This window comes from Aedes aegypti, chromosome 3 (genome assembly GCF_002204515.2).
Source record: "Aedes aegypti strain LVP_AGWG chromosome 3, AaegL5.0 Primary Assembly, whole genome shotgun sequence".
Taxonomy (NCBI): domain Eukaryota; kingdom Metazoa; phylum Arthropoda; class Insecta; order Diptera; family Culicidae; genus Aedes; species Aedes aegypti.
The window spans coordinates 197,509,284-197,523,204 of record NC_035109.1 but is presented as its reverse complement, the minus strand read 5'-3'; the positions used below and the strand labels follow the sequence as shown (position 1 = coordinate 197,523,204).

Genomic DNA, 13,921 nt, shown 5'->3' with positions numbered 1-13,921 from the left:
GTATGAAACTACATTATGCGAAGACTCTATGACACTACCCCGAACGTCACTACCGCGAATGCCACTACCTCGAACGCCATTACCCCGAAAACCATTACCCCGAATGGGTCACTACCCCAAACGCCACTACCCCGAATGCATAACATATTGAGACTTATCCTAGTTAGAGAGCGGAGAGATAATTGTACGATTCCTTATGAGTATTTTACGAGTTTGACTCAACGATGTATTTTTCATATGTTAGAAGTTAAAGAAGCAACTAGTTTTTCAACAAATCATTTTTACATGCTAAGTTTTGTTTGGATTTGTTCTCTGATTTTGGTGAGATTCTCACAGCCTATCTCGAAAAGAAGGGTAAATTTATTATGAAAGGAATAGCTTTAATATGCACAAACTTAGGATGTAGTCAAGTCTATTATTGGACGTCGGTACCAACTTCCTTTACGCATTTGTGTAAGTGTCGGTCTACTAGCATTAAGATCTTCTTAAAGATTTTGTATCGTAAACGATGGTAATGGAGGATCACCCTGAGATAGTCGCTGCAAGTGTTGTTCTATGGATCCGCTTAAAGACCATCCTGATAGGCAACCATTCCGCTATAGCAAGGAAACGTTAATACACTTGTACATGTTAGAAAAACGGCGGACTCTGATTACCGCTACAGTAAAAACTTTCGTTGGTTTGTGGTATCATTAATTTGAATTTCGATGGGATAACCACAATTTTTTTTCGAGCCAATGAAGAAATTATGAGGCAGAAAAGTGGTGAGCAAATCCATAAGCGACCAGTCTGTTTCAATACTAGTAGGTAAAAGAAAGGGGAAATTTCTGATTAGAATTATAGCAGGATTCACTTTACTGAATGTCTTCAGGACATATTCCTTTAAAAAATAGCTATTCTATATGGAAATATCAGTGACTAGCTTATCCAACGAAATCTTGAAAGAACAGCCTATTTAAGAAAGAAGGGCAAATTCCTGGTGAAATGATTGCAGCTATGACATGAATGATCACTGTAACAACGTGATGCTTTGGCACAACCTATATTCAAGAGAAAGGAAAATATTTGTTTAAAAAACAAAATTGAAATATGAAAACCACCAAGAAGTATAAATACCGGTGAGCACGCAGCTGTTCAGCAAGACCATATTGAGGGTTATGGGCGTTGAGCATTTCCTTGGCAACCCTAGGCATACAGGCACATGTATAAGAATGGTAAATTGTCAAAAAAGGCTCTCTGTCAATAAAAGGCTTATTTTATTAAAAGCCCATTCACAAATTTCCTAACGCTGAAGGGGGCAACAAATGTTGTGGGTTGTCCTCAAAATGTTACAGGCCATACATAATATGTGAAATTTCCATACAAAAAAATGGTACGAGGGGGTGGGTAGAAGTAAAAAATAGCTATTTTTAGCGTCATGAAATTTGTGAATGGACCCTTGAACGGCGAAGGTGCCTGAGTTGATAAACAGGCACTTTCTCAGAAATAATTAGAAGAAGGTAGTTGTTAACAAGATATTTCGAAAGAATAGCTGACAAAAGAAGGGAAAATATATGACGAACATTTTATCGACGAATTTTACGCGCCATTAATTACTAGTTTTCATTAGAGACACATTTTCGGCCGCAAAACAAGAAACTGCACTGTATCTCATACTAATGGTAATGGCTCATTTGGGGGGCTGTATCCCACTACCCCGAACGCCATTACCCCGAACGCCACTACCCCGAACGCCACTACCCCGAATGGGTCACTACCCCGAAAGCCATTACCCCGAATGGGTCATTACCCCGAACGCCACTACCCCGAATGAGCCATTACCCCGAATAGTATGAGATAAAGTGCAGTATCTTGTTTTGCGGGCAAGGCTCCATCCCATTACCCCGAACGCCATTACCCCGAACGCCACTACCCCGAACGCCACTACCCCGAATGGGTCACTACCCCGAAAGCCATTACCCCGAATGGGTCATTACCCCGAACGCCACTACCCCGAATGAGCCATTACCCCGAATAGTATAAGATACAGAGCGATATCTTGTTTGGCGGGCAAAAATGCATCTCTAATGAAAACTGGTAATTAATGGTACGTAAAATTCATCAGTAAACTGTTCATCACATATTTTCTCTTATTTTATATGTCAGCTATTCTTTCGAAATATCTTGTTGGTTACTGTCTTCTCCTCATTCTTTCTGAGACAGCGCCTGTTTGTCAGCTCAGTAGACACTTTCGCAGTTCTAGGGTTCATTCCCAAATGTCATATCGCTAAAAATATCCTTTTTTGACACCTACCCACCCCTTCATACCATTTTTTGTATGGAAATTCTACATATTGTGTATGGGCTGTAACATTTAAGGACCACCACCCACAACACTTGTTTGTCCCCTTCAGCGTTACGAAATTTGTGAATGGGCTTTTAATAAAATTAGGGTGGCTGATCCAGTGGTAGTGTGCGTACCAATAATAGTGGTAGTGCGGTTTCGAGCGTGTTATAGTCAATTTTTATTTTTATGTGTATTTTTCTAACATGGCCCTTGTTAAATTAATATGAATGTGTAAAAAATTTGGTTGAAAATTAGTAAGGAAATAGTAGAAAACAATTAAAAGCCTTAACTTTTTTGCTCCTTTGCACCAGTGATAGTGGGACGTTCCTATAATAGTGGGTTTCAATGAAAAATCAATGTAAACCACTATTAGCAAATTCCGCTATTACTGGAACATGTTCCAGTAATGGAGGAAGTGCTTTTTTGAAAGATTCGGTGATTTTATTATTCTTAGATTATTTTTTACGTTAAATAGAATAGAAAAGCTTTCATTTAACGTATTGAGATATGAAAAACGAGCATCCGTTATTTTCTGGCGATTTTTTATTCCTCAACCCGTTACTATTGGCCTTCTTTCCTAAATAAGCTGTTCTTTCAAGTTTTCGTTGGAACAGCTAGTCACTAATATTTCCATATAGAACAGTAGTTTTTTAAGGATGCACTAAAGTGAATACTGCTATAATTCTAATCAGAAATTTTCCCTTTCTTTTATCTTCTTGTATTTAAACAGACAGGTATCTTATGGATATGCTCACCACCTTCTGCTATGATAATTTCTTCATTGTCTTGAATTAAATAAAAAAGTTTTTTTTTTAAGATTATCTCAACGAAATCCAAATCAATGATCCCACAAAGCAACGAAAGTTTTTACTGTAGCAAAAATCAGAGGCTGCTGGTTTTTCTAACATGTACAAGTATATTAACTTTTCCTTGCTATAGCGGAGCGGTTGTCTATCAGGCTGGTCTTCAAGCGGATTCCATAGGACAACACTTGCGACGACTATCTCAGGGTGATCTTCCATTACCATTGTTTACGAAACAAAATCTTTAAGAAGAACCTAATGCTAGTAGCCCGACACCTACAAAAATGAGTAAAGGAAGTGGGTACTGACGTCCAACAGGAGACTTTACTACATCCTATATTTTGCATATTATAGCTATCCTTTTCATAATAAATTCACCCTTCTTTTCGAAATAGGCTGTTCTTCAGAGTATTGCGATGTGGCTGTGTGAATCTCACCAAAATTAGAGGATAAATCCAAACGAAACGTAGTATGTAAAAATTATTTGCTGAAAATAAAGTTGCTTTTTTATCTTCTTATCTTTGAAAAATACATTGTTGAGCCAAAGTCGGTAAATACTCATAAAGAATCGTGCAATTGTCTCCTCACTCTCTAACTAGAATAAGCCTAAGAATGTCATGCATTCGGGGTAATGGCGTTCGGGGTAGTGACCCATTCGGGGTAGTGGCGTTCGGGGTAATGACCCATTCGGGGTAATGGCTTTCGGGGTAATGGCGTTCGGGGTAGTGGCATTCGGGGTAGTGGCGTTCGGGGTAGTGTCATAGAATCTGCGGGCAAAAGTGCGTCTCTAATGAAAACTTCTTTTATATGTCAGCTATTCTTTCGAAGCATCTTGTTGGCAACTATCTTCTTCTCATTCTTTCTGAGACAGTGCTGGTTTATCAGCTCAGTGGGCACTTTCGCAGTTCAAGGGTTCATTCACAAATTTCATAACGCTAAAAATTGGCATTTTTGACACCTACCCACCCCCTCGTACCATTTTGTGTATGGGCTGTAACAGTTTGAGGACAACCACCCACAATATTGTTTGCTTCCTTCAGCGTTACGAAATTTGTGAATAGGCTTTCAATAAAATAAGCCTTTTATCGACTGAGAGCCTCCCTTGTCAATTTACGATTCTTGTACATGTGCCTCTATGCCCAGGGACGTCAAGGAAATGGTCAATGCATACAATCCGCCACCAGAGGAATTCGAACTCATTACCCTCAATATGGTCTTGTTAAACAGCTGCGTGATCACCGGTTTTTGGACTTCTTGGTGATGTTCATATTTCAATTTTATTTTTAAACAAATATTTTCCATTCTTATGAATATAGGTTGTGCCACAGCATCACGTTGCTACAGTGATCATTCATGTCATAGCTGCAAACACTTCACCAGAAATTTGCCCTTCTTTCTTAAATAGGCTGTTCTTACAAGTTTTCGTTGGATAAACTAGTCACTAATATTTCCATATAGAACAGCTTTTCTAAGGAATATAGCCTGAAGGCATTCACTAAAGTGAATCCTGCTATAAATTCCAATTAGAAATTTTCCCTTTCTTTTATCTTCTTGTTTTAAAACAGATTGGTCTCATATGGATTTGCTCACCACTTTTCTGCCATCATCATTTCTTCATTGTCTTGAATAAAAAAATGTTTTGTGGTTATCTCACAGAAATTCAAATTAATGATCCCACAAACCAACGAAAGTTCTTACTGTAGCATCAATCAGATGCCGCCGTTTTTCTAACATGTACAAGTATACAAGTACTGTAACGGAACGATTGTTCATTAGATTGGTCTTAAAGATATTCACTTGCAGCGACTATCAGAGTGACCTTCCATTACCATCGTTTACGAAACAAAATCTTTAAGAAGGTCTTAATGCTAGTTGCCCGATACCTACAAAAATGACTAAAGGAAGTGGGTACCGATGTCCAATAAGAGACTTTACTACATCCTAATTTTATGCATATCATAGCTATCTTTTTCATAATAAATTCACCCTTCTTTAAAAATAGGCTGTTCTTCAGAGCTTTACAATGTGGTTGTGTGAATCTTACCAAAATTAGAGGGCAAATCCAAACAAAACTTAGTATGTAAAAAATATTTGCTGAACAACTAGGTGCTTTTTTATCTTCTAATATTTGAGAAATACATAGTTGAGCCAAACTCGTTAAATACTCAAAAGGAATCGTACAATTATTACCCCACTCTCTAACTAGAATAAGTTTCAAAATGTTATGCATTCGGGGTAATGGCGTACGGGGTAGTGACCCATTCGGGGTAGTGGCGTTCGGGGTAATGACCCATTCAGGGTAATGGCTTTTGGGGTAATGGCGTTCGGGGTAGTGGCATTCGAGGTAGTGGCGTTCGGGGTAGTGTCATAGAATCCATTTGGGGTAGTGGCGTTCGGAGTAATGACTCATTCGGGGTAGTGACCCATTCGGGGTAGTGGCTTTCGGGGTAGTGGCGTTCGGGGTAATGGGATGGAGCCTATGCGAAACATCCATTATGCCTTCGAGACATTTTGAGATCGTTTCCGGTATTGGGTCCCACCTTTCAATATCGGTCAATTTGGTACTAAAATACATCATCAAAATGCAATGGCAAAATTCAAATTAATATTTTCAAATTTATTTTTGTGCGCTACAAAAACGATAACATATATCATAAATAGGCACCAAAGACCGTATAAAATAAAAAGTTTTTGAATTACGAATTTAGCGTCTTAGGTGTCCAGTACTGGGGGATCTCCCCCTAACACATGATGTTTTTATACATTTTTGTTTTTTAATATTTACTATGGATAAAGGTGTCTAACAAAATCTCGTAAATGTTTTCAAAACTAGTACTTGATTAAGCTTCCAAATCGTAGCTTGAAAACATGAGGTATAGTAAAACGAGATATATTTGATAATTCGGGTAACTTTGATATTCATCGATGTCAAACTGTTGGGTTTGCGACTGTAAAATAAAAACCTCAAAACATTTGCTCTGTGACTATCAAGCGCTAGATATACGCAGAAGAATAATTTGAGTCAGTTTTTTTTTATAAATTACGCGTTTTTTATATCGTTTTTTGAAAAACGTGGTACCACGTAAAAAAAAACGCGCAAAAATAAACAACGTAAACAAACTTCAGTGTATTTTGCTAGCGAGGAAAATGAAAGCAAAAATCAGTCCGACTCGCAAGCTGTACGAATTTTTCCGACCAGACTGCATCGGTAGCCTAAAATATAAGATAATTTTTAACTTTACCTCATGGTTTAGTTAGATATGCTTATAACAGTGCTTTCATTTGCAGAAAAAATCTTATATCGTACTATTACTGCGGACGCATCACCCATTAATGTCGAAAAAAAATATGGGAGAAAAAGGTTGGGCAGGTTTGATTAAAAGCCTAGTTACAGTTGAACTTGAATTCTGTCCTATTCCCTAGATGAGTAGATTTCTCACAAATTGAATTAAATTGAAATGTCAATTAATATTCAAACACAATTAATTTATATTGAAATCAATGTCAGGGCATAAGATACTCTGATAATGCACACGAAAAACTCAAGGAATCAGAATACGCGAGTGCGATGGCATTAACTGTGACAGGTTTCGAAAACAAGTTGGGGGTTCAGGGGCGTAATGGACACCTTCTTATCTTCTGAAAAAATCCATATTTTATCAAAATGTTATACACAGTATGAAATCTGTCTTGTATATGAATTGTTTAAAGATATATATGTTTATGTTTTTTGCTTCAATTGTCCTTTGAAATTGAACTTCGTTTTTTTTCTTAGCATCAAATTGGTTTATAAGTAAGGCGGTCGATGAATCTTATGCTTGATCGAAGTAACCAGCCAAGGGAAGTTTTTTCTTGCTAATGTGATTGAGGGAAGCTCTTTTATATATCAGAACGTTTGAAATTCATTAACAATAATATAGTTGTCACCATATTGACCGAAAGTGTTTATTTAGCCCTAATGACTTTTTACCAGCCTTGTTTTCGACCCATTTTGCTATCTCGTTTTTCTGACATTCGATATGATTTTTTTTTCACCATGAATGAATGCAGCACGTCATACTCATTACGAACTTTAAAATCAACTGAGGATAACAGAAAACTGTTCGCATTTTATGGTCTTAAAATAAGCATATATTTAACGTGTCCATTGTGCCCTTAATCCCTCTACTATGATTAAATGCAAGGAAATATATGTCTATTGTACCAACACGCCGTGTTATTTTCGCACCTCTTGAAATTTCGTGCTGATTTCTACTTATTTTTTCAAACTACACGACGCACAGAACTGCTGCGACAAATTGTCGATTTCGAGTTGATAGGAATCGATATGGAAGGGATCATCGCGTTAGAGAGGTATCGAGTTACAGAACACAAATCCAGTGCAACTGCTATCCAAGGGACCATTACACACTGGGCCAGGAATATAATTTTGCCAGACAAAACCTCTAGCATTTTGGGGGTACATTTTATTGGGTTGGTGTCCGAAGAGACTTGTTCTGGATTTATTTGTTCTTTGTTTGAGCATCGTAAAAACCCCTACCATGAGATTCTCAACACAATTTTATAACTGGTAAAATTCAATTTGCAACAACATTGAAAGAAAATAGATACTTAACTTCATCTAACCAATTAATAGGAACCCCTCTCATCGTAACATTTTTTCTACTTGAAGGTGTCAAATGAAGATGATGATACTTTATTTAAGGTGAAGAAGCATCGAAGTCAAACCTCAAATTTTCAAGAGCACAAATCTAGAGAACAAAACAACCGTTCGAGCTGAAAACTTGATCGATTGGTCACCACTAGAAGGTCCATTTCCCGACCATTTTGCTCGTCCCGGGATTCGGGACAAAAATCTAAGCGTATCCCGGGAAATCCCGGATCCTGGGATTTATCAAATTCACAATAAAACTAGCATTTTGGTTTAAATGGAAGTACAAATTTACTAATACAATGTTTTTTTTCAATGAAATAAACAGATAATGTAAATTTCCAAGATAATATGTTAATTATAGTAAATCATATTCAGATGAGACTTTCTTATTTTGATGAAGTAACCTATCAAAAAATAAAATTTAGCTTGACAAATAACGGGTTTGATATGGATTTTTTTTAACCTTTCAGTTGTCGCGCGGTTTGCCACCGTCAGAACCACCGCGCTGCTGTTGTGAACGAATAGCGAGTTTTTTTAACAATGTTGTACAAAATACAACAGCGCGACGACTGAAGTGTTAAATTCGCTGTAATACTAATGAATGGTAAAAACTTAAGTCATAATTTTGAAGCAATTTGCTTAAAACATTTGATTTTTGGTTTGATATGGATTTTTTTTTAAATTCGCTGTAATACTAATGAATGGTAAAAACTTAAGTCATAATCTTGAAGCAATTTGCTTAAAACATTAGAAAAATCATAAAAACTTAAGAAGCAAACAAACGATAAAAGATCATTGAAGGTTTTGTAGATGCTAAAAGTTAATTACTGAAAATTGTTAACTGAAGTTTAGGTGTACTTTCCAATTTGCTATCTCAGCATAGGCTTATAAAAAGGCTAATGTTGATAAGAAAAGCATTAAAGCTTTGCAACTAGACAAATAAAAATGTGTGTCTCTTACATGGTAAATTGGTCTTTTCATGAAAATTATTACCCGTTTATTCTCTTTTTCATGATGCTTTTCTATTTTATCAAATAAAGCTTGATAATGAGGAAAAATGTCATTTTTTTCATTGAAATTTAGTGGTTTTCATCAAATTCTACGTACATTTCGGGAACCCCGGGATTCCCGGGATGTCAGAACTAAAATCCCGGGAAACGGGAAATCCCGAAATTTGTCATATCCCGGGATTTCTTGTCCCGGGATGTCCCGGGATGGACACTCTAGTCACCACCATCTTCTTCTTCTTGGCATTAACGTCCTCACTGGGACAGAGCCTGCTTCTCAGCTTAGTGTTCAGTGTGCACTTTCAGCTAATAACTGGCTGAGAGCTTTAGTATATCGTGTGGCAGGTACGATAATACAAAATTTCCATTACGAAAAGATTCTGGACCGACCGGGAATCACCACCAGCGTGTGACCAATTAGGTTATGTTTACAGCTCAAACTGCTATCTGGTTCTCTAGATTTGTGCTCATGAAAAATTCAGGTTGGCATGTACGCATCTTTACCTTAAATCAAAATAAGCTGTAATATCTACCCTCGGGGTTCCACTAGAAACAAATCCTTTTGTGAGAACAAAACACACACTCCCTCCCGTGCGCAAGTTTCCACAAGGTCACCTCTTAAAAAATATATAAAAGTATTTTTTCACATAATTATGATAACACGTTCAATTGAAAATCTCTACGGCTCTTTTGAAAGGCAATGAGTCAATTTTGCCTCGTAAGTATTAAGAACGAAAACAAGTTTTGAATTTTGATTACTAATTTTTACTTGAAGTTGTAACTTATTTCAAAAATTATACAGTAAATATCTGGTGAATTAATAATCTATGCGGCATTAGAATCGTGATTTTCAAAAGTTTAATTAGAACCGTGGCATTCTTTGAAAAGCACTTGCAAAATTTTGGATGAAAAATCCGAAAGCTTTTCAAAATCGATAAAACAGTCATTAAATTCATCATACAAAAGTTTGGAGCTACCCAGCAGAGTGTATGTATGCAAAGTTTGGGGCACCTGCAACACATGCCAATCATTTTTGTTAATATTTTCGTGTTTTTTAGTAATCACTAAACTTTTGCACAATGTTCGACTATTTTATTGATTTTGAATAATTTTCTGATTTCTCCGCTGAAACTTTGCTGCTGCTTTTCAATGGATTTTGGATTACAGTTTTAAAGTCGTATACATTAAAAATTTTGATTGAGCCAATGCTGAGAGAATTCATCACGTTTTTTCAGTGTAGTTTTCGAAAAATGTTACAACTTCAAGTATAAAATTAAGTAATTAAAATTCAAAACTGTTTTTGATCAAAATCAAAAACCTATGAAGTAACATCAAATCATTTCCTTCCAAATGAGCCGTAGAGTGTTTCAATTACACATATTATCACAGATATATGGACAAAATACTTTTGTATGTTTTTTATAGGATAGCCTCAAACGTATACACGGGAATGTAAAAAGGTTTTGAAAGTTTAATTTAATAGATCGTATTTTAAATTACATCCCACTAAATTCATCACGCTAGAATAGTATTTGTTCGACACAGTGCTTGCAATTTAGACACACTAGTTACCAGTAATAGACGCAATTTGTATCGTTTTGTAGAATAGTGAACAATATAATGAGTATTTTTGTTAATAAGTCATTTATTTATTCTTCAGGGGATACAATCCGATTCAAGCATGCGTACTTTAGCAAATTACTGGTACCGATAAATACAGATTCACACAAACTGTTCATAAACACGGCCTCTTAACAGTTAGGTTTATCCCTGCACCTGTGGTGAGTGTTATTTATTTCATGGTTTTAATATTATTTAGTTTTCTTTATCCTGAGGCAATTACAATACTTTTACATTTTTGGTCGCTAGTGAAAAACAATTTTTTAACTCTGAAATAAACTATATTATTCCATCGACATGTATTAAAGGGAAAGGAAAGTGAAATGTCAAAAATAATGTACCAATAAATACTTAGATCTCAATTATTTATGATAATTTTAATGAATAACATACCTTTTATTATTCAAAACATGATTGATTGTGAATTCAAGATATCCGAGTATTGAACGCGTTTTGCTTCAGGGCCCAAAAAAATGACATGAAACAAAAAATTTCAAATGGGTACATAGGGTTTCAATGCTAGTAATGGACCCCTTAGTAGCAAAAATTCATTCTAGACGCTTTCCCGCAATGATATCTCAAACGCATATACGTTTTGTGGAGCCTAACAACAAATTCAATGTCTTTACTTCATAGTACGTCTATGAAACATACAAAATCATTCGATTTTTCCAGCGAAATATGCATTTAAAAAACTGTTGTCCGAATGCCTATTATGGACCCTCCCGGGTCCATAATAGGATTGTTTACAAATTTGACGTTGCGTATTATGGACCCTCCATTTGATTCCCATGTAATCCGGCTCGCTGCCGACGAGCCTATTATGGACCCACCTGGAAATGCGTATTATGGACCCTCTTGTGTGATTTCATTTACAAAACTGTTCAAATATCTGTATTTATGCATCTCAAACCAAATATTTTGCCTGAAACTGCTGACTGACAATGTAATCGAAGTTCCCCCGGTAGATTTTCATAGGAATAAAGTTGCTTTGAGTGTTAATTTTATGTTTTTCTGTAGGGGGTCCATAATACGCAAAGGGTCCATAACCGGCATCGATTCCCTAGATTATTTGATTCAAATTGTTAGCACATGCAAGAATGCAGCCGGGAATACAAAAACGATAGTGATAGTGTTTACGTCAATCTTGTATTGTATTGTACTCTGCAAGAAAAAAATCACGGAATGCGATTAGGGTAGGTGTACCAGTTATGGACATAGTGGTTCCCTATTTCGCCATACGTGATTACTTTAATGTCATAACTGGCCATAACTGGTACACTTTCCCTATTTGAAAATGTCTATACAGTGCTGGGAATGGTAATAGTAGTAGGCTTGAGTTTTTTGCGAAAATCACGTGGCTCTCCTAATACAGTAGTTCAAAATTGTGAATCTCATCAAGTATGTTAGGTGTTGGGTACATGAATTTTCTAAATCAGGAGTGTCATTGAAGGCTGCAAATGCGGGAAATGCAACGGGAAATAGAACATTTTTCTACTGTAGTTTTAGGTTGCCCTTAGCAACGAGTGTTTTGCTATTTTCAAGGCATTTTGCCTACAGCAGCGATACGCGTGAGTTCACTGGCTCCGGTGACTGTGATTCGCTACGCTTGCCTACTGTAGTGTGAATCTCAGAACTTTTCCCAACTCTGTGTCTATACATCGTAGAGATAATAAAACCACCAAATGATGCAGATTTAGCATATTTCAAACATAAGCGCACGAAAAAAAAACTAAGCCTACTTGATTATCGACGCTGCGTTTGAATTGCGCGTATATTGTGTGTGTATAATTGCACTATAAGGCTGCTCCATACAAAATAGTGGTTTATATATTTTGGTTTTCCACAAAAAAATATAGACCACTAAAGTCCCGAACTGTGGACTGATTAACATATTATTTTATTTTTAAATTAACAGGATACAAAAAAACTAGAATAAGGTTACTGTGCCAAAAATTAAGAAGCAGAGGTGGAAGTGTAAGGCCCCTCCCCCCTTATTTTTGTTGTATAAGAGTATAGTTGGGGCCTTCCTTACCCGAGTGGTTAAGGTTCTCTTAATTGAGAATGTTTTCGAAATCCTGAGTAACTTGTTTTTCTGTTGGACTAGTAAGTCCCATATTAAAATTGTCCCAAAAGGGATTAGAGCAAAGGTTCAATTGAAACTTTTTATTTTCAACATTTTTGTTTTATTTTTTTAATCGAGGAAATCGTTTTTTAATTTCTTTCTGCAGATCCTGCCATATCATTTTCATAGCAGGATCGCGAGTGCGTTGAAATTGACTTCTCCTCCAAATAAAATAAAATAAAATAAAATAAAATAAAAATAAAATTGTTAAGACGGGTCAAGAGTTTAAGACCATCGTCTATAATCACGGATTCGAATTTTATTTCACATTTTGGTATTGCAATGCCTCTTGTTTCAACAATGGAATCAGTTAAAGTTTCGAAAGCATTGTTAATATCAAGTTTTGTTTGCAAAAAATGCTAACATCAAGATTACTAATCTCCGAGAGCTTCATGGGATATATGGAATGTATCAGGGACATGATCAGAACCAAAATCAGCTGGTTACTTGGCTACAAAGTCGGTTAAGACCAAATCAATCGTAGAAGGGTTTCTAGAAAAGGAGAGACACATAGAAGTATCAGGGTATTGATTGAAAAATATCCTGAAGAGCACTCGTCAAACATAATTCTGCCGTTGGAATCACTTTGCGAATTATTCCATGGCAACAAATTTTGACACATTGTGAGTCAACTTCCGCAAGTCGTTTTGGAGCAAATTAACTTGCTGCCCAGTACATTGAAAAGGCAAATATGCAGCCGTACCAACAAAAACACCCAAAGTTTCAAAAACATTAGTTTCGAATGACGAACAAAGTTGTTACACCTATGAAAGATGATTGCAACTCCCTCACATGCACCTTCAAGTCGATCAATACAATAAACGAAAAAAAGAACCTCGTTTGAGTTTGGAACCAGGTTTCAAATAAGTTCCAGTAATAACTGCTATATGTATGCTATAAGCTGTTAGAAAATTAAGCAGCTCGTCCTCTTTACCATTCAAAGAACGAGCAATTTTTAAATTATTGTTTTGATCAGTTAAATCGCAATCCTATAACAATTTTGTTAGTAAATTTTACAACAACTTGGACTGCTGCAGCCATTGGGGTGGTTTTGAGCATTGAAGCAATCATTTGATTCCATTGTTCAGTTAAATAATCAAAATCAGAAGCAGACATTTCACCAGAAGTAGTTGCTTCTTCCGATGATTTTTTGTTAATATTATACGTTAATCAAGAGACGGAATAGGAGTTTCCGACGGCGGTAGGGGTTTTTTCATTTGGTTAGAAACCATTATATCGGTTATCCGTTGTAATTTGAAAGGGGGGGAGGGTTTGTAACTGCCTACTACAATATCGGCATACGAGTTTGCTTCGGTAGATCCAGTAGAAGATAAAAGATTCGAGTGGCTACCCGTCGAAAGAAAATTAGTTTGTGAATGAGCATGA

The 13,921-nt window shown here is 36.3% G+C and overlaps 1 protein-coding gene across 11 annotated transcripts in view; it reads left to right on the top strand.

Moving 5' to 3' along the window:
* LOC5579528 (innexin shaking-B) overlaps positions 1-13,921 on the top strand; it is a 277,178-nt gene that overhangs the window by 102,000 nt on the left and 161,257 nt on the right. For 2 of the 11 annotated variants that reach the window (XM_021853979.1, XM_021853978.1), the window contains one exon: positions 10,451-10,571. The exons of the other annotated variants lie outside the window; for them this stretch is intronic. The gene's annotated coding sequence lies outside the window, so the exon portion shown is untranslated. The remainder of the gene's footprint in view (positions 1-10,450; positions 10,572-13,921) is intronic. 11 annotated transcript variants of the gene reach the window in all.